This window comes from Engystomops pustulosus, chromosome 8 (assembly GCF_040894005.1).
Source record: "Engystomops pustulosus chromosome 8, aEngPut4.maternal, whole genome shotgun sequence".
Lineage (NCBI taxonomy): Eukaryota > Metazoa > Chordata > Amphibia > Anura > Leptodactylidae > Engystomops > Engystomops pustulosus.
The window spans coordinates 82280260-82302635 of NC_092418.1; the positions used below are offsets into that span (position 1 = coordinate 82280260).

Genomic DNA, 22376 nt, shown 5'->3' on the forward strand with positions numbered 1-22376 from the left:
TGCCTGTAAAATACGATCAACACAAGCCTTTAGAACAAGTCCACGGATAAGCAGTGGACATTCCATGTGGATTTATGGGCAGGATCTTCTAGTCAAGTCTATGAGATCTAAACAAATTTCCTCTAGACACTAGAAACAAAAATCAGGAACAGACATTGAATTGTGGTGCGGATGTTAAATCTATAAGATGTCAAATCATATACAGTGGTTGTACAGGCTACATCCTCTAAAAAATGCAGGTTTATCACAGATTTTGCCACTGAATATGTACGTATATATTAAACATTTCATTAAAGCCATTCTGAAGCAAAAGGCGTATCCCCCCCCCCCCATCAACTACTTGTCTTTGTCATACCCACAGAAATGCATTACATGTGTCTATTTAAGGGTTAATTCCTGGAGATCCCATAACATACCCCATTCCTATATGCCTGATGCTATTATTCAGCATGGATTGCAGCTTTCAGTTTATAGGGCTCGGATTCCTTGATTTTCCTTACAATATAAGATTCTTGATAGAAGAAACCTTTGTATGGACAATACTGCTCTGGAGAACTGTCATAGCATATTGATAGGAGGGGCAAAGCATCAGCTGATGGCGGAGAGCAAAGGGGGGGGGGGTGTAAGTCTAAGAGGGGGATGGGGGTCTCATTGCCAAGCACGAATGGAGGGAAAATAGTCTAATAATATAAATAAATATATACACACACGATACATACATTAAAACAAAGTGAAATTCAATTAAAAAAAAATCTATATTTAATATATATATATTATATATATATGACATTATAAGAGGTTGCAGAATTATATGAACTAATTAAAAGCTAATTAATACTGATTATTAATAATTGCAAGGATTCCTGCTTGCATTGTTTTCCCAAAACTAACTCCTAACCCCTTATAGAACCCCGCATTATCCTAATGTGTTGAAAAAGAACCTCTTGACTTTTCATGCACAATGTTTAGTAGGTCTGGATACACAGACAAAAGCCTCACCCGCCTGTATATCAGTATGCAAACAGCCAAACACTAACACAACAAAGGGTGGTAAACCACAATAATTGATACATAGATAAGACCTGATGCGTTATATACCATAGCCCCCTCATCCAAATCCAACCACAATAACCCAAAAGCATTAGCTCTAATCCTAATTCGACAGATTTGGGAGAGTAAGGTAATTCAATAGAGGTTATTTTTTTAATCCATGTGATTCACCTAATTTTTGGTTTCGATGTCTAGAAGATTAAGTAGCAATTGTATTGAGCAGGATAAACGCCCCGGTCTTAAGGAGGCCTGCTACAGCTTGTGTGGCTGGAAGTCATCTAAATCAGATTATAGGTCGTGTCTAGTCCATGTGCATCTGCTATACTCACCTACAGGAGCCCGGACAGGTTCACACCTCACAGCAGCATCTGTCTATGCTCCAACAACGTGTTCAGGGACCATTGCTCCAGCACTGTTGAGGCTGCCCAAATTACAAGCTTGGTTTGGACTATCAACTATCAGAGAAGGATCCAAATACAGAATGATCAGCAATACTGCAAGCGCTGAACGCTGTCCCCATTGCACTGATCACATCCCTTTGTTCCTCTTTGAATAGAATAGTGAGGGAGAATCTCTCCACCCCATAGAGGAAGATTAACCCATGATTTGCATTACTCTGGTTCCTCTACTCTATAACTGTCCCATAAGCACATAGGGACAGCAGGGAAACAGCTGCTCCCCTAGATAAAGGCAGACAGCAGAGCCTCTCCGGGGAGATGAGGATACAGTCCAAGAGCCGCAGATACAATGTATCATCAATGCTGGTACAATAAATTTATCCATGGAGGAGAAGGGGTTAAGAAAGCTCCACTTCTATTGTGGAGTGTATCATTATACATAAAGCCTATAGAAGATCATAGACTAGTGACTTCTAGAGACGTGCCTAACCCCTGCAGCACAATGACTATAGCTACAGCCATCTATTCATCCACAGCGACCCCCATTCATGGGAATAAACAGGCGTTGCTAGCAGACAAAATATCTCTGCCATTCATGTGAAAGGCCAGAATGCATCCATCTGACCGGACATTCAACTGGCCCGACATACAAAGAACCAGCACAGTGGACTGGACGAGCCGCTGCCGCCATTCAGTGCCCAGGGGTTCAGACTTACACAAAAGACCACAGTAAGAAGTTAAAGGTCCAATCAACTGGCGGGCAGGTCCTCTACAAATCTCCAGATACGGCTTAACCAGACACCCGTACACAAAGGCACGCCAGTCCTAACGTTTGACATCAATTTCTTGCTTAAGCGTTCAATTGGCGACATCTCAGCAGGTTTACTCAGGCCTGGTCATAGGGTGTAGGATGTCCTCTCATGGCTGAATAAGGACCCTTTCAGACATTAATTTTATGACCTATAATAATTTGGTGCAGTATTAGGGTAGATAACTTCATACTGCACCAAATTGTCTGCTAATATTATTTCAGACTCAGTTTATGACTGTATCGTCTTACTTTACATCTCCTACTTAGTTTACATAGGGAAAATGTATGCCAATGTATAGGCGTAGCAAGTTAATGATATCCACCTTACTGACACATGAATGTACCCAGGTCAGATTATTACAATTGTAACAGCACTATTTGCATAATCATGGAAGACCCCCCCACCCCCCAAGTTCCTAGACCAGAAAAGCCCTAAATTATATACAGCCCCCATTGACTAGTAAATGTGACCACTCAATATAAAAATAGTATTCACCCCAGTCTTCTGCTCAGGTCCGGAGCTTCGAAGTCTTCCTCCTGCCGGCAGCCGCACAGCACTACACATGCAGACACATGCGACAGCGTCCTGCAGCACACCGAGCGCCACTTTACACCGCCAGCACCCGGCACGGCCAGGCTGCTGGGGACGGGGATGTTGTCACCAGTGGGCTCTCCCAGCAGCTGTGGGCCCCGGCACTTGCCCGGGTTTGCCGGGTGCTAGCACCAAACCTGGGTGGGAAAACCCCTTTAAAAGGATTACCAAAAGATAGCTTAGGGCTTAGGACATTAGGAGGAACCTACCGTTGGATCTACTTAAAAAGGAGATAATGTTTCCTTTAAAGGGGTATTTCCATGAAGACAATATCCTTAAAGGGGTATTCCAGGAATCAGCATAATTCACATACAAATGGGTCCTTAAAATATAAGCTTATACGTAATTAGTTGTTATTTAAAATTTTTCTCCCGTTAGCAGAAAATTGCTGATGACATAGACTGTAATGAAGAATTAAAATGCTACTGGCCCTTTAATCAGTCCGTTAATTTCCTCCGCACGGAGAAGACACAGGGCAGAAGATGGCCGCTGGTCACATGTCCACATCACATGTCCTGCACCTGGTTGGGCAGGTCATGTGATCACCACTATGTTTGGCTGTAGTTGGTTGGTTGCAGTGCATCCAATATGGCCAGTGTTTGGGTGATGGCAGTTACACAGAATTACTATGGTAACAGAGCAAGAAAGTCTGTTACATCATCACTAGGAGCAGAACATAAGACGGAGGAGGAGTTACTGAGAATTAAAGGATCATGGGACTTGTGGTTTCCAGTGGCAGCCATCTTGGTGATAACTTTAGAGAGGTCATAAAATTTTGTGAATCATAAAATCAAACTATTTAAGCTTCATTTTGTGACTAATGACATCAAGTTCTGTTACATTCATTTATTTATTTATTTATAGCATTATGGGTTTTTGTATCAGACATTCATATTCCTGGAATACCCCTTTAAATATACTCAGGATAACAAAATAACACATTCTCCAATTCACTCTTATCAACACAAATACAACATTTCACAAATAAAATTCCAACCTGTCTCTATTAGTCCTGGTGTTTATACTTTGGTTGACCATGGATCCGACCATAAACTCCTGTCTATGGTCGGCAGATTCCTCCAGTTTCTTTTGTATTGCAGGGGCAGGGTGCAGAGATCACTAGAGACAGAGGCATGTCCTGTCCAGCAGCAGCTCTACAAACAAGATAAGCTCTGGATCTCATGACTCTGATCTGTCTCATTTCTCTTTTTCTATGTGTCTGATATTAGTAGAATCTACAGAAGCTAAATAGAGGTGTACATAAACCCTGCACCCTGATCATGGAAGCACATTGTCAGCTAATAATCTGACTAAAATTGTAAGTAAAGTGTTAAAAATGATCTTTATTGTGTAAACATGACCATGGGATTATAACTTGAGAATTTTTCTTCATGGGCAAACCCCTTTAAATTGGTCAAATTTCCGCAGCTGCCCAGTGGCAGGATAGCATAAACAATACCTAACATGTCACATGAGAGATATACGCATCTACTATTCATGGTGGTAGTCAGAGAAGGTACATCAGCCACTACCAGTATGTTGTCAAACAGCGTAATACCTTGTAGTTTTTGTTTCTCTCATAGTACTGTGTGATGGCATCCTCTAAAAAGTCTATTTTGAAGTAAGATTGGTTGTATGAAGTCAAGGAGGAGAGTTGAACAAAAATCGGGGTGGGGAGATTTGAATGCCTCTTCCTCAGACTGTCATCATGTATCGGTCTTCAGGAGATCTGGTTAGTGATGTCTCTGGGTGTAGGACCATCAATTACAGTGAAGGGGGCTTTCTGAGCAAGAGAGAGGTTAACTTCAGTGTTAAAATCTCCGCCTCCTTGACTTTTTACAACCAGTTTACATCTCACATCAAAGTAGATTTTCTGGATGATGCCAACACACTGGGTCATGAAAGAAACATGATCTGGAAGGTGTTCGGCTGCTTGGAAAAATACTGGTAGTGGTTTATTATTCTGCTGACAGGTTTCCTTTAACCAAGGCCGTTCATTAGTATATGGTGGCTAAATGCCCCTCTTCCCAAAATTAAAGGGCATATTGAATTTCAAATGGTTACATGTAGTGGCTCATCTCTTACTCCATGCTGAATATAAACCGCCATGCTGGTCAATCCAAGTGTGCATGTGTATGTTAAAATCAGGGTAATACCCGGTTGCTATAAAGCAGAAGACTAAATGAAAGCAAAGTTACTGAACCCTCAGTATACTGTGACCTCAATGTTTTCCTATAGGGACAAAGCATTTTTGCTGCCAACTTTTTTCACTACTTATTTCACACACATTGCCACAGCAATCTTTTCAATGTATTCCAAATTGCAGGCCCCACATTACATGAAAACTGCTCCTCATTTGTCACAACAACCATCTATCACATGCCTGTAATGACTGTGGGTTACAAGGGTCATTCCAAGGGCTTTTCCCATCACTATTAGCCACTATTCTTAGAATAAGAGGGGGAGAGGCACAAATTCAAAGCTGCGGCCCCTGCACAGCAATGCAAGAATAATTCTTATAACGAAACATGACTGCAGGCACAAGGTCAGCAATGCTTACTGGGGACCCTTTAAGAATCCGTCATGGTAAGGGGTAAAAGTCACAGCGCTGACATTACAGGATCAAGGAATGGCCTCGTGCTGCATTAATATGCATGGCCAATGTAGTTACAGTGTGTCACTTTAAAAGGCAGCCTTGTACTGTAAAGATATAGATGTTTACTTGTGTTCGGACCATGTATAATGCGGATCACACATCACCGCCATAGGGGACAGGGGGCTCTGCGCAGGGACCCTCTCTCAAACCGAAATAGACTAATTGTAAATACGTGAAGATCATAGGCTAAAAAATTTATTTTTACCCCACAAAAATCTGTACTATGTAATGTGACAACATCTGATCAGAGCTTCACTTTAACATGCTGACAATGGTCTGGTACGTATTCACACAATGCAGGTTATCAGATCGCTTATCATGGCTCAGGCTTTCTGGTAAACAAGATTAAAATCCCATGTCAAGGAGGTGAAGATAAGATGTAACAAAATCAAGCGCTTGTTCATATCGCATCTCATCTGATACTGGAATAATTGTCTATGAGAAAAAGTGTAACTATGAAACCCATGGATTGGTAATTGATGCAATATTTGGAATCTTTAATATTACATCAAAGCTTGAAGCTAAATCCTTAGGACCTTTCACCACTTGCATCAGTATTTCATCTCTGCACTCGAAGGGTGATGGCACACGTGGCGTTTTGAACACATTTTTATGCATTTTATGCATGCATTTTTCACAGTTTTTGCAAATTATCTTTAAATAACATAATTGGAAAACGGACAAAAAACGGTCAAAAAACGGATGAGTTTTAAAAAACGCATGCGTTTTTTAACGGGTTCAATACGCTACATGTGCCACCACCCTAAAAGGTTGTTGTTTCACCGATTCTGGCCTTGTAATTTTTTTCTACAGCCCCCACAATTCCCAGTAATTAAATATTTTCACCTCTCTGTAGTCAGATGGGTGGAGCCAGACTGCATTCCCAATCCATTGTGCACCCATGTGAGAAAATAGGACCTAATTGGCATAATTGCAGCATCTCTTCTGTCAGATGGGAGGTCCAGAGTCAGAGTAGGCTCCGCCCATCTGACTTTAGCCAGGCAATAATCATGACTCCCACCTTGGATGCTGCAAAATGTTGGACTTGATGGAGGAGCTTAAAGGTCCTCTTTACAAAGTGGGAATACAGATTAGAATGATGGTAATGAGGGTGTCAGGGCTTTGCTAAAACTATATGACTGGCCTGAAAGTGCTGTAAAAACCCCAAAATATAAAGTTATGTTTACCTCCCCCGTCGCTCTCGCTATTTGTTTACAGAAACAGAGGCACGCCCATGCGTCCATTGCTGCATGCCTGCTACAACATTGACTATAATGCTGTAGCAGGTGACCGGAGAAAGTTGGACGCCAGCGCCTGCCTTTGTAAATAAAAGGGGGCACAGCACTCACAGGCGGCGACCCGAAACAGCGAGAGCAAAGGAGGAGGCAAGTATAACTTCTTATAGTATTTACAGCCCCCCCTCGGTCAGTAACCTCCTAGCCAATTACTTGTCGCCATCAACTTTTTACACCTTCCGCCACTCAGGTGATGTTTAACAATTGGGTTAATTAAAGGTTTAGTCCAACCCTTATTACACCAGGCTGCTGGTAGATACAGCACACATCTATGTCTACTAATACCAGGCATAGACAGAATTTGTAGAGCGTGGAACAGCCAAACATGTATACAGGGAACAAAACTGGCAGAAGAGAAAGCCAAGCTAAGTGGGCTCACATCCAGTAGCCAGGGGGCTAGCTCTCATCTTCAGCCAAAACCCAAGGCCCTCTAGCTATGCCACAGATCACATGTCCTTATAATCTCTGCATTTCCCGAAAAACAAGGTAAATGTACACACACCCTACACAGTGATAATATAATAATCATAAGTGATAACAATAACCTTCAAGTATTAGATACCGTAAACAGGTACACATGTTGCCTGAAGGACAGAGATTTTTACAGAAGGCCAATTTCTGAAATACAACAAATACATTTTCCCTTGTATTTGGCAGCAGCAATAGAAGTAAGGGACACCTGGCAGCGCAGAGGCACACTGACTTCATGGTTGTAAAATCCATCCATGAGCAGATGGAAGAACAGAGCTCACGGCCAGTACTCAGATTGTCCTGAATTAACACTTCAATAAGTAATCTTCATACAATTAGCAATGTGAAGTGGATTACCAATCTCCCAGATTATCAGGACTCCACGTGTTAGGACGTTCTGCTGGATACTATATGAACAGCAGAGGTCAGCAGACTTCTACAATGTGAGCGTCGCTGCTGTACATCATGGCCGTCTCATGAGGACGCAGCTACAGCACAACCTGCCACTACCTGCATTTCTTGCATATCACCCTGACAAGTTTAGAGATGATTGAATTTGATAAAAGTTTTGAATACACAGGAATATAGACCAAAGTGCAACAGGAACCTACATAAACTTACTAATATAGAGGATAGTACCCTTTAAAAAGTGACATGCGCAACTTCTCCACCCTGGCCCCTGACAATACGCATAGGGTCACATTCACTGTCATAACATGTGCCAAAATTTTCCAAATACAGGCGGTCCCCTACTTAAGAACACCTGACTTACATACGACCACTAGTTACAAACGGACCTCTGTATTTTGGTAATTTACTGTACTTAAGTCCCAGGCTACAATAATCAGCTATAACAGGTTCCTGTAATTAAGATGTATCGTTAATTCTGGTTCTTATGACAACCCAACATTTTTAAAATCCAACTGTCACAGAGACCAAAAAAAATTTTGACTGGGGTTACAATAATAAAGTATTAGTATACGGTTCCGAATTACATACAAACTCAACTTAGGTTCTGTAGGTTTGTTCTTATCTTGTATGTAACCCGAGGACTGCCTGTAGTTGTAGCCCAAAAGTAAAGGACCACAGGCCAGTTAAAATAGAAGCTGGGGAACTCCATTAAAGCCATTACATTTCCCATTAAAGTTTACACAAAAAGCAGTAGGTAGGGTTAGTAGGTACTATAGCACGCAAGATAGAGGTATCTGAAGTGACGTTCCCCTTTGAGACTGGCAAAAATGACTCTTCTCACCTCATTTGTATATGCCTTAGAAGTGTTCCTGTTTGAGGCCAGGTTCAGATTTTGTCAACCTGTAAAAGACCTAATGGATGAAATAATATACACAGCTATACTAGCACTGGACGAGGAAGACATGTATAGTAATGACATCAAACTACACTCCACCCCTCATAAAGCAGCATTATTAGGTTTCTGAGTCCCCCACCCTACAAACTGTATGATGGCTTTCCTAATAACGCAAAGATGAGACAAGGAATGGATCTTTTAAAAGACAAAAAAAAAAATAATAATAATATACAACCTCATATACAACCTCAAGACCACAATGACATCAGAAGGTGCCGGGGAAGAGGACCTATAACAGTGATGGGCAACCTTTTGAGCATGGCGTGTCAAAATTCGCCAAAAAAACGAGCATAACTCGTGTGGTGTGTCACCTTGAGAAAAAAAATATAATTTTATGATATTTATAGTTTAAATAACAAATATGTATAATTATTTAACTTCTACTTTACTTCTACTCTACGTACTTTAACCCTAGGTTGTCTGATTGATCCTACCATGTACTTCCATACTACAGTATGGCAGTATATGGGGATTTTCCACATCATCTATTTATTACAAATCGTGCAAATTGCACGATTGTATTATATCGTTACAATCAGACACGTGTGGAAATGCTTAGTAACCTGCAAACTTTGTCATGAAAGTTCACAGGTTATGGTGAGTCGCAGGCGCCGCTGTCTGCATCTCCTCCATGAGCAAAATAATCGCAATGTCTGACGATTTGCAAGGTGTTGCGATTATTTCAGGGCTTGTACGTCACAAAACTGACACACAAGCCCAGATGACTGTCTTTCATCATACAGTACACTGACATTACTCACTGTATGATGTCTTGTATGTATGATGAGTGGTTGTTGAGAGATGGTCAGTGCAGAGGTGACCTACCACAGCAACTCCCCCCACCACAACTATCAGGAGCTACAGAGGAGTTTCTGGAGTTGATGGCTGGGTCACCTCTCCTGGTGCTGAGCCCCCGGGATGATACCTGTGCTGTCTGGAGACACGAGGCACAGCTCACACAGGGGGAGGGGCCGGACCAGGGGAGGAAGAGGAGGAGGAAGTGCGGTGAGCTCAGTGCATGGCAATCTCTCAGCCTCCCGGCTACTGCACCTGGCCGTGTAGGAGCCGAGGATGAAACTTAACTCTCCGGCGGCCGCGTGTCACTGAAAATGGCTAGGCGTGTCAGCACTGACACGCGTGTCATAGGTTCGCCATCACTGACCTATAATCACTTCTTTTGTTTAGATTTTTAGATTTTCATGTTGTAAAACAGTATTGGAAACAGTAGACCTTACACCTCTGCCACACTACACTGTTAAATGGAAGCCGTTCAAATGATTCCAAAATATGTATGACAATTCTATACAGAAAAACGTATAACATAACTACATCAATCTGCTCCTCCTGCTCTATAACATGCTTCCTACAGGTAGGACACTATATGCAACCTGCTGAGCTCTTCCTGCTCTATAATATATTACCAAGAGATAGAACACTATGTACAATCTGCTCAGCTCCTACTGCTTTAGAATATATCACCTAGAGATAGGCTGATATAACAAAATGGACAAGAGGGTAAAAAAATAATAAATAAATAGAAATTAAAAATCAACTATAACACTAATCTGAGACAATTCTTAGGAAGCTTGAGAGTGAAAATGTAAAGCAGGAGCCATATAAAGTATAATCCAATAACTAGAAGCATTGAAGATTTTTTTTTTTAATGAAGCCGAAGCCTCCTGCAAATGAACATGGGCAATTTGGGGCACCGGGGTGAGTTGTCTGCAGCCCATTCATCACTCTATAATTAGTGTCTCGGGCAGAGGGCTCATTCACCAAGCTGTGGAAACCATAGACATATTGGAGACACGTGCTTCCATTGAAACAACCTATAGCACATGGTCCAAACAAAGTTGGTGTACATGAGGCCTGAGACACACTCCAAAATCCTATTTTGCCGCAGGCTCCGCCTCTAGACCTGTTTCGATGTATTAACCTTGAAAACGATTTTTACGAGTGCTAAACACAATTGCAATCCACAGCCAGGCTGTAGGAACTATAGGAATTACATGTACAGCCTGGCAACAAGTGGTAACTCTCATGCATTTCCCCCACACAGATGTATTATTTATGGGCACCGCTGTGTGTTATAGGGTCGTCCTCTTCAGAGCTATTTATGCTGGAAGAAGAGGATGACGAAGGAAGCGCTGCTCATGGCCATGCTACGCATCCTTTACTCATTCCTATTGTTTGGGTTTACAGCTCCTCTAGCGCCCTACGGCATCTATAGTGGTAGTTACATTCATGCCCTGTATAGAAACAGACAGCAGATAAGAGGAGCTGCCACAGAGGATTGGAAGAGAGGAGAGACCAAAAGTTATTTTTCTAATATTAGTTTAAAAAAAAAAAAAAAAGCTACTTTTGAGCATAGCAGTTGACATTTATTGAATAATTAATAAAACTCTCACAATCTGCTGTTATTAGTGGGAAGATTGCTCCTGAGACTGCTAGAAAGAAGGAATTCAGCAGAGACTTCAAAGTGAAACAAAGATTAGGGGGAAGAGGCACAGAAAATAGATTAAAATAAATAGACTTTTTTTTTTCAACCTCATTTCTACAAAGTTTGTTGAAAGTTGGAAATCATTGCTAGATCATAAGTTTGGTCTGTCCTTTAATGCTTACTGTCCAAACAAGACTTGCTGAGGCATTAACACCATATGCATTTTGTTTTTTAACTCAGTTATCTGAAAGTCCGTATAGTGATGAGTGTAGAGTGTAATCCAATGTCTGTTTCAGTCCCTGCAGTGACCTTCCAATGTTTTTGTGTGTAGACATTAGTAAAATAATAATGATGATTTATAAAAATCTTCACAAAACCAGAACCAGTGAAAAAGACATTAAAGGGGTATTCTCGTCTGGGAATTCACATTCTGTCTCATTAATCTGCCATATATAAACATTTCTTCAAATCAGATATTATAAAAATTTTTTTACCTGTGTGAAGATAATTTATCATGACTGTAGTCATATGGACCCTTAGAAACAAGACTGTGTCCTTGGATACGACCACCTCTGCTGGAGTGATTTCACAAAGAAACAAAAGGTTTTTCTATTTGAAATGTCAAGGAGTTACTGCATGTCCTACAGCCGTCCTGTGGTAATGAACGCTGAAGCCAAGACTTCAGGCAGGACTCAATAGCGCATGTCTGGCCACTGCTACCAGAGTGTGAGGTGGTCGTATCAGAGGAAGCGATCTCGTTTCTAAGGGAAAACATCTGCATTTATGAGAAATTATCTTTACACAGGAACATTTTTTTAAATAACATCCAATTGAAGAAATGTTTACATATGGCAAATTAATTAAATGAAATGTAAATGCCCAGATGGGAATACCCCTTTAAGGATCAAAAACAAGATGCATCTGAGCAGTAAGCCATAGTGACTATTGTGTCACACTATGACATCATACATCTGGTCACTGGAAAGACACGTCTTCGGTTTATGTTGTATCCAACTTGTGCTGTGCTCTCCGGCCCTCCTACAAGACTCATGTTGGAGCAGGCAGTATTCCAGGCTGTCAGCGGATACATGGAGCAGCAGGCGCCTGTCTCAGGATTCTACACACAAACATTCACCCTTCCTTAGAGACACATAACAATAGAAAGAAAGCAAAGGTGTAAATGTTACAACTTGTACACAGGAAGATTCCTCAGTGTTCATCATCACCATGTAATATCAGGCGGAAACCCGAGGATTATAGCGCAAATGCTAAACACGAATACATACAGGGGGTGTCTAAAGGAATAACAGCCATAGCAGGTGCTATGGGACCCGCAGTATCAGGGGGCCCCGGCATCGGATCTGCCACACTAAAGAATGTAGGAGGCGTACCATTATACACACTGTACAGCATAATATGCATATAACACTGCACATCTTCCACAGTACACAGCTGAGCTGGCAGTTTAAGAACAGAATTGTTGGGGGGAGGGTGAAGAAGAAAGCCAGCCATGTACTTCCCCCATGTGGTCAGCAGCTAGTGGGCTGCATGGAGTCAGATCTGTGGCCTATGACACCCCACAGCGGTTCTGTACGTGTGTATGAGTGTATAAGTGTATGGATGTGCATATACTGTATGTGTGTGCATATATTCTGTATATCTGCTTATGGAACTTTATGTATGCTGTACGTGCTGTGTATACTGTGTGTAATAATACCTTATAGAAATATATTTATATATATATATATATATACAGACACACACACATATATATACACAATATACTGTATATAGACGATTTATCAGAAGTCTCTTAGAGCAGAACTGTTGTAGTTGCCAGTGGCAACCAATCAGAGCTCAGCTTTCATTTTCCCACAGTTGTTTATAAAATGAAAGCTGAGCACTGATTGGTTTCCATGGGCAACTAGAACAGTTTTACCTCAGCAACATGATGATAAATATCCATAATGTGTGTGTATGGATTTGTATATACGGTGTGTGTAGAAAAAAGTGTATATATGCACATACAATGTAAAAATTGTAAATATGAGTGTGTAAATATGTGTAAGCAAAGCTATATTCACAGACACGAATGGGCGGACAAATAAACGGACGACGTATATAAGTCCCCCATAGCCGGCAATGGGCGCACGACGCTGTACGGGAGAAAGATAGGCCTATCTTTCGCCGGAATACGGCGCCGTGCATTACTATGGAGAGGGGTGGGGGTGAGCGGCGCCCCTCCTCCTCTACCTGGCGCCAAGGACTATATTTCTACGGGCTACGGAACGGTACGGTGCCGCATGTGTGCGGCATGTACCACTCCCTTACGGCGCTATGTGCTCATTGCAGTGTATGGGGGACGTATATACATCCCCCATACCTTCGTGAATGTGAATGTAGCCTAAGAGTGTATAAACGTTTGTACGAGTGTAGAAAAGTGTGTGATTGTATTAAAAAAAAAAAATAAAAATGGGGCCCCATTCTGCTATGTCTGCTATGGGGCCCAACCTCTCCTGGTAATGTTGAATAATACTCATCACATAAAAAGGAGGCTGTTAACAGAGAGCAATAGAAAACATAGTAGAATTTTTAAAAATGAAAAATGTGGGGGTTTTTATACATATGTGTGGGATCTGGTCGCGGCAGCAGGCATGGAGCGCATTACACTGTCAACTTTACATATAAATATTATCTTACTGCTTATTTATATCACTCCTGACCTGGATTTGCTTAGATTTCACAACCGTTCAAATGTCTGGATGGGGAGGAGACTTTGAAGATACTATAAGTATAGTATTTATCTGCAAGTACAAACATATCTAAACATCGACCTCATAACCAATGCAAATAGAGCTACCATTCCAGCTATAGTCCAGTCCAGTACCTCTAGTACGGAGGTTGCGTCCTGGGCATGCGTTCAGACGCATGCGTTTTACATGTTACCATGCGTTTGCCTACTTTGAAAGTGCTTTCTTTCATGGCAATTAACAAAAACGCCTTCAATACAGCCAAAAACATGGTAACATGTAAAGCTTATGCATTCTGATACATGCGTCTAAACATACGGCCAAAACGCCACAAGTATACGCACCCCGAAACTCCACTGAATTATGCTTAGTAGGCTCTCTTATGTCATCTGAGTGGTCCTGGGTTGGAGCAGACAGACTCCTCCTATTTGACAGTAGAGAGCCAAAACTAACAATACTGATGACTTGGGAAGGTGAGGAGTAGTGTGTAAATTCCAGCTGCACCAAGATCAACAATGTGGCACCTACTAAAGAATGCTAAGTATTGCCAGGTATCGGACAAAAGTATTCCCAGATTTATAGCTCTGAGACCAGGTACATATTAGGCTAACCTTTGGATTTTGGACACAAATATTAATATGCAGCAGACACACAAACACATTTCAGTGTATTTTAATGTACTGAAACTGTGCCAACATTTATAAGCCTGGCATTTGCTTCAATGTATAGACCTGGATTGTGCCATCAGGAACAGTGTCAGGTCATAAGCCCAAGAAACATCAGAAAATACGAACATAGAAAGGCGAGTATAGTCAACTCCAACAAACTCAACTTTCTTATTCTGGGATGGTAGATGTTGCACAGCGGCAGGAAGTCCTAAACAATACCCCATCAATTCTAACAATAATATTTCCAAATAGATCTCTTCATCACTTCCCCAGCTCTCATCTTATCACACATCTATCATATCAACCATAAACAATCCCACGTGTACAAGTCACAGACATTCCTCCGATACCGACACTAGGTCACCCCGCACCCCTCCTCCTTCTTCATTCCAATCACATAGTGCCCATTATTCCTCAGCACCTACCACACCCTATGGGACCGAATACACCCACATAACACTGCAGAGATCAAACTAATACTCTCTGATCAAATGACAATCCTATTCCCTTCCATGCCGGGGTTAAATAGCTGCTGTAATGTAGGACTCCGTGCATATTAGTGTTTCTGATCCTGTTTGGGATTCAGTCTCTTTAATGAACTATACAGAAGGATTCTTGCTGTCAAAACCCTGATCGACCTGACTAGAATCCTTTTGGGAATTTCTAAATCAATAGTATGATAAGTCCAGCCCGGTGTCATGGCTATAGCATAGACCAGAGGTCACACTAATATTTTCTGAAATAGTAAAAATACTCTTCTTGCTTTTCTAAGCATTTTAAGTGGAGGAATTGTATGACATTTGTAGTAATATTACTGATCTATTCAGGCAGCAGCTCTCCAACCACAACCTTTTACGAATGTCATCATAGAGACCTGACAAGTGCCGTCCGTTCATTTTCATGAATGTACTTTTAATAGATCGGTGCTCATGACCGCCATATTAATGGACCATGTGTCAAGTTAAAGGAAATCTACCATCAAAATCCTGCATGATAAACCAGGGACACTTACTCACAGATCCAGACACCGTTACTATGGTTATCTTCTTAGATTTGTTATTCTTCCTTCTAAAAAACAACTTTTAAAATGATACAAATAAGGCATTTTATTGCTTCTCATGCAATAACATTTTGTTGAAAATAAAATTATACTAATGAGCCTGAAGGGCTCCTGGGGGTGTTACCAGAGCCTCGCAGTGTTGTAGCTTCACATGCTGTAAGACGTTCCCCTCCCACTGTATGAGATTCCTGTCCCGCCAGCCTGATGGAAAGTGCTAAGGGAGCAGAGGGGAACGGGAAACAGTGTAGCAGCCTGGGAAGCTACAGCATGGAGCCTGCGTCCTGTGTGTTTTTATACCTATACCTCTGCCTGTCCAGCAGCCTCTCCCAAATCTTTCACTTATGTGACTACTCACTAGTTACCAGCATTTGCACTTTTATATGCAATTCAAATGCAGTGTGTAAACGCAGCCTAAAGCACACGTTTTTGGGCCGTTTAAGCAGTCTGTTAAAAAACGCATGCGTTTTTTTGAAAACGCATCCGTTTTTGACCGGTTTTACCAATTATCCTAATTAAAATGGGTCAAAAACGGATGCGGTTTTTAACGGACTGCTTAAAAAACGGGTTCAAAATGCCACGTGTGCCGCAGACCTAAGGGTTTCTACGGGTTATGCAAATAGTGCTCAGTTACATGAAAACCACTTTATAATATACTACTATGAATTATGCAGCCTCATAAGCTGGTACAAAAAACACTGAATAAAATTTCATGTTCCTGCTGCAGCAATCAACAAGATCTCCGCTTAGCATCTAATAGACGTATGCTACTCCTTTGATTCGAGTACTGACAGTGTATGTGCAATACATACATCTCCCTAACTAAACAACATAATCAGTTTAATGGACTTTCCACCCCAAAAGAATGGATAAATGTGTGTCAAATTCAGAAACTTGAGTAGTCAGCACATTAATACATCAATAATAATGACCAAGAACAAAAGTGTAGTAATAATACTGAAGAGAACCCGTCTCCTGGGAGTTTTCTGTGCCTGAAGTCTTTAATGAATGTAACAGGTTTACTTTAAATCACTAGAAGACTCTGTAACCCACATCACTTGGATCAGTGCCTACAGGATACATCACAAGATCAGGGATTCCTTCATATACACACAATGGAGGAGATTTCTTGTACCAAGTCTAATGTGCTCACCAAATTTTCTTGTTGTGTTTTAAAGGAAATCTACCATTTGTTTTTATGGATTGTGACCTTGAGAATGCTGTAGCTACACTGATGCAGAAACATATCTTGTTTAACCCCTGAGCTGAGTCATTTTTCTCAAAAATCAATTATAAAATTCAGGACCTTGAAAAAGCTGGGTTGCATGCTGGCTGCCGTTCATAAACACATCACACAGAGCTTCCTGAACTAATCAACCTGTGCTGGATGACTCATACAGAGCAGCTGGGGGATGGTGCAGTGATTGATTACTTCTGCCTGTCAGTGAATACAGTGTTCTCTGGAACAGTGCAATGATTAGGGTAAGAGGAGAAGTGCTGGGCCAGCCAGAGGAGCAACAGAGCATCATTATCATAATTTTATAATAGTTTTTTTTTTCAGGAAAACCACTCAGTTCAGAAATTAAACAAGATATGTTTCTGCATCAGTGTAGCTACAGCATTCTCAAGGTATGTTTGGTTCATAATGCATAAAAGCAAAGGTTTTTTTTTTTTTTGCATCTCTCTCAACAGTTCAAAGAGTGGGTGTACACAATAGTTAAATGCAGCAAATTTATTATGATTTTTTTCCCGATGCAGGGTATACAGGTTGTATAAACTTACCAATATGGAAATAACACCCTACTTTGCAACTAGTTGACAATACGTGATTGTTTTCAAAATAAATAAATGAAACATTTTGATAAGAAATATCCTCCTATATCCTATATTGTGTCCACAGTTCCTTTACTGACCTTTGTGTCTCCGTGGTTACAGACTACAAACATAACCTGTTCCGACATCCATCTACCTGCTTGCTGAAAATAATTTAGCCAAAAATAAACATTGGCATCTAAATACAACATTATAAGGCCCTTAAACTTCCAAATGTTCCTTTAATAAAAGAAAAACAATACCCGCTTTTTGTAATAAACAAAGTGGTTAGTAAGTGGATGGATCTGCAGGCATGTACATCCGTGTGTGCTATATCCTCAGGCTAAAAATGAGACATAAGAGGGGTCTGACACATCCAGAAAGGAATCGGCAGTGCAGAGCGAGGTCAGAGGGACTGCTCACAATGAACACTTTAACATCTGGGCCCTTTTCCTTCTTTACTTCCTGTAATAACAATAAGCCGGACAGAGAGGACTACCTAGCACAATCCCCGATGTGGAAGGGCAAAACACAACTGGTCACTTATACATTCCAGCCTTCAGTGTTAACCCTTTCACTAACATTAAAAAGAGCCTTATCCCAGATAAGCTAAAACACTGTGGCCGTCTCTGCTTGTGTAAAAACAGCATATTATAGCTACAGCTTCATCACAGTGCTGTTATATCTGCTATACCGAGTCAGGCTGTATTCATAGGGTGGTCACTTACCATGTATCCAGCCTGTCTGTCACAAAGCAAGTGGAGGGAAAAAAAAAAAAAAAAAAAAGGATATTTAGGGAGTAGGTCGAGCTGAGCTCATGAATACAAGCGGTCTGGATCTATGAGTCCACTTTATCCTCTGAGCATTTAGTGTGCTGTAATGGATCTATGTGCTTTAGAGTTTACAATGGATTTGTCTGAGCAGATTATGGCAGAACCGAAAAAAAAAAACACTTCTGTTTTCCATTAGAATTTGTTAACACCTTGCCTTTTTCATACACTCAGCAGGGACTATTGAAGTCAAAGGGGGCAGATACAGCAGTCATGCCTCACTGGGGCATCACTGGGGAAACACCCACAACATCAGTAGCAGCCAATCACTCTTCCCACTGCAAAGTTTAGGAGGAGATGCCAGGCAACATATCCCGCTGTATATGTATAAAATGAGTATTGTGAGGACACATCAGGAATCCCCCTACATGTCAAAAAACAAGGCATGAATGAAGCCTAAGAAGAGTGGAGAAATTTGTTGGTTACCCTATTCACTACAAATTCTAGATAAAGAAGCAAAAATGGAAGCTCATTGTTTCAGCTCTTGATAACTGATCCTTGGGACAAAGTGTCAATATTGGATCATTATGGGTTCCTACACCTGCAATCCCCCACTGGGAGTTCCATGTATCGCTATGATGTAAGGAGTTCCATCCTGACCACAGGACACTGCATGGTCCCCATTTCACAGACCCACCTCTGTAGTCTGTGGGAGCAGAATGAAGCAGGTCTGTTCCCTTTGTTGTGGCTAATTCACCATAGGTACCCAATTAGTGAGGGTCCAAAGAGTCCGACCACCACACATCTGATATCGATGACCTAACCTGTGAAATGGGAGCTAAGCAGTAACATGCGCAGATGAAGCGCAGCCAGCCGTCCGGTCACTGCATTTATCTGCACATGAACCAGGCATTGAGGCTGGAACGCAACTTGCTACGGAGCTTGCATACCTCCTAGCGCTTCAGTGGCTATTGGGGGGATGGGGGGGGGGCATTTTTTTTCTGCAATAGACATTTTTAATACAAAAACAGTTTTGCAGTGTATGTACTATGCTCTGTGGGGACTGGGTGCTAAAAATGGGTCTCCTGGTGGCAGGTTCCCTTTAACATACTCTATTACTATGGTGTTCATGAACCGGTAGTACAAGGAAACACTTTTCTATTTATTTTTTGACTTTTACGTTGTACACAATACACTTTGTAGTAAGGAAGACAAAATAACAGAGTACAGGAATGAATGACACATTCCCTCTGAGCTGCTACAATTAGTTACATGAGAATAGAAGCCATTTCCTGAATGAAGTGTTCAAGTATTACACACACAAGCTCAGATCTGCGGCTCAGCGTGTCGGTGCAGGTGCTGGAGGAGCAGCGTGGGTGCTTAAATACAGACTGGGAAATACAAACCTAAATTACAGTTAATGAAGTGGGTCATGCGTCTGACAGCAGCAAAGAACAAGGGAGAGAGTCGGCTAATATGAAACTGAATGATGGAGAAAAGACTAAACAATAGCAGTGTGATATAACAATACACAGAAAAATCTGATTGGTGGGGCTTCAACGAATCAGAAATACAGCTGCGTCCTGCTGCTCCAAAAGGAATCGGTCACCACAAACCATTAGCCCTGGGGTGTCAGCCAAAGAACTTTAGCCTAATTTACATATTTCAAAAGTGAGGCTTTTTTTGGCATGGAAGGAGAAGCTGGATAATACAAACAAAGATATAGGTAATTGTGGTGACGGATTCCGGCGATCATTTATCTATATCAATCACACCACAAACCCATTCACATTGGATTTGCGGAGGACAAGAACATCACAAAGTTTCTGGTGCCTGGGATAGAAACTGACCAGAGATATTGTAAAACCCTCAATAAATGTGGCAATTCAGGAGGAAATGGCTCCAAAATTCTAGTATAGACAGATGGAAGAATATCCCTTATATGTGCAACACAAGTATTACAATGGTACTCTAAGGCTCCTATCCAAAGGATGGGTGATGAATATCATAATGACAAGTCTAACACCCATCATGTCCCGCCCCCCCACCCCCACCCAAAAAAAATGATTGACCATATTTCAGTCCCATTCAAGTGGATGAGGCTGAGCTGCAATATTAAGAACAGCCACTATATTAAGTATGGCAATATTGTTTGTAGACTGTGAGGAGGCCACAGTACTTCATGGAGTATTGGGGGCCACCCACAGAAAAATAACTCAATAAGAAAAAAATATGAATACACCTTTGATTTCAGGTGGGCTTTACCCATCAGCGCTATTGCAGAATTTTACCACCAAAACATTCATCTTCCATTTCCTTCCTCAACAGACCAAGGCCATGTTATTACAAGAAGAACAAATTTTGTAAAAAATATTTTAAGTAAAACAATATAGCATATTCTATGCCACTAAGTGCCCATAGTAACCTACAACCTTGTAAATAGATGAAGCTTTCCACAAGTTCTAAAGATATTTCTGGATTCTCCTCCATGGGAATCCCAACATTTACGTTTCCCGTTCATACGTCCGGGGCCCGACCAGTGACATCATGAAGTCACTACCAATGACTTTGATAAATGTTCTTAAACATGAGAAAGTTATAAGAGGGAGGATTTGGAAAGGCATTATCGCAGACCAGTGATTGTCAGCCGCCCCTGCACACAATGGGGAACATTTATGACTAGATAAATCAGCGGGGCCGGCCAGATGTTTGCCTTCATTGTTCAGACTATGTAAGAGAAATTACAAATGCTAATGGATTGCTACAGACTACAGCAGCCTTGCACCGCCTTCATAACTATCCTTCATTATCCATTATCGGGGTGGGCGATGGAATGAATTGGAATTTCCTTCCTGATTTTCCCATATGAACGATGGTTACAACAAAGAACATCATTTTTGTGCAGTGATGGCCACTGGCCTGACCTGGAGACACGTCGATGAATAGAGCTGTACATTATATAACCCCGTGATGTTGCGCATACGATAAAAATCACTGGAGGGTAGCCAATGGCTTTTCTTTTGAACCGCTCCATGACCTCTCTCTCTGGCACTGCTGTAGGGGATGGGTTGTGGAGCAGCTCAATTCAGAGATCTAACAGCACAGCAGTTTGAGGACACAACCCAAGTCCAGCTACAATCATGGAATATAATAAATGCACTTTTCACAGTCCTGCTGCTACTACCACCACCCCATAATAGTGTGGTTTCACAGATCTCCAGGGCCAATACTTCAACACTTTCTGCAAATTCATTTGATCAAAATGGAAGATGCACTCCCCTTTAAAACCTCATAAAAACTGCATTGGATTAAACTATGTGCAGTTTTTATTTGGTTTTCTTTTGCACTTTCATTCTATAGCTCAAATACATTTGTTTAATATGTCTCACCTGTACGTACGTAGTTTTTTTAATAATAGCCATATCTGCTCACACCCTTAGGCCTCATGCACAGGAACACAGTTCACTTGGGTGAGCAACAAGCCGGGTGCAGAAGGGGCTGGCTCACCTCTCCCCTCCACTCTCAATTGTAAGACTAGCAGCTGGCACCATACTATGGCAAAAAATAGGACGTGTCCTATATTTTTCCCCGCAGACCTCCATGGGCACAATCTGAGGACGGATCACAGACCTATTACGAAGTCTTAGGGCAGTCCATGAATCACAGTCCCTGCCGGGAAAGGGATTCCATGCATTATGCTTCCCTTCTTTTGATCATGATTACAGTGTGGGTGCTGCTGATATGGGGTGAAGCAAGAGCTATGATGCTCTGAGCCCCATCCTCAGTTCGGTTCGTGAAACAGGACACTGAATAGTCTGTGATTTATGGACCGTCTAAGGCAGTCAGTGGGGGTTGGGGGTTAGGTTGGGGTCTATTGGGGCTACTTTTACAACAACTGCCCATCATATTTGGATTGCTACCATTGCATTAAAAAACCTCAAAATAGGCACTTTGTGCAGTGTATTTTGTTAAAATCCCATCCACTATGCTGCATCTGTAAATCACAGCGGGTCATGCAGCGGATAATTTGCAGCAAACTCATCCAATGTGTCCTCCAGCCTTAGGGGAGGAAAAGAAATTTGATATTTAAACAAAAGGGCTGAATTTTCATTTATTTCATCAGTAACAACCTGAATAATTTATAGATCCTGGCGGCATCACCATGAAGGAGTAGAGGACTACTTTCAGCAGGATTGCTATGCAGGTAAAGAACAATGCTGATAAATCTGCAGGATCTGCC

The 22376-nt window shown here is 41.5% G+C and overlaps 1 protein-coding gene across 8 annotated transcripts in view; it reads right to left on the reverse strand.

The window, feature by feature from the left end:
* The window catches only part of DIP2A (disco interacting protein 2 homolog A), a 54246-nt gene that overhangs the window by 25870 nt on the left and 6000 nt on the right, over positions 1 to 22376 (reverse strand). The window contains exon 1 of one of the 8 annotated variants that reach the window (XM_072121512.1): positions 1380 to 1557. The exons of the other annotated variants lie outside the window; for them this stretch is intronic. The gene's annotated coding sequence lies outside the window, so the exon portion shown is untranslated. Of the gene's footprint in view, positions 1 to 1379; positions 1558 to 22376 lie in introns of those variants that run through there. 8 annotated transcript variants of the gene reach the window in all.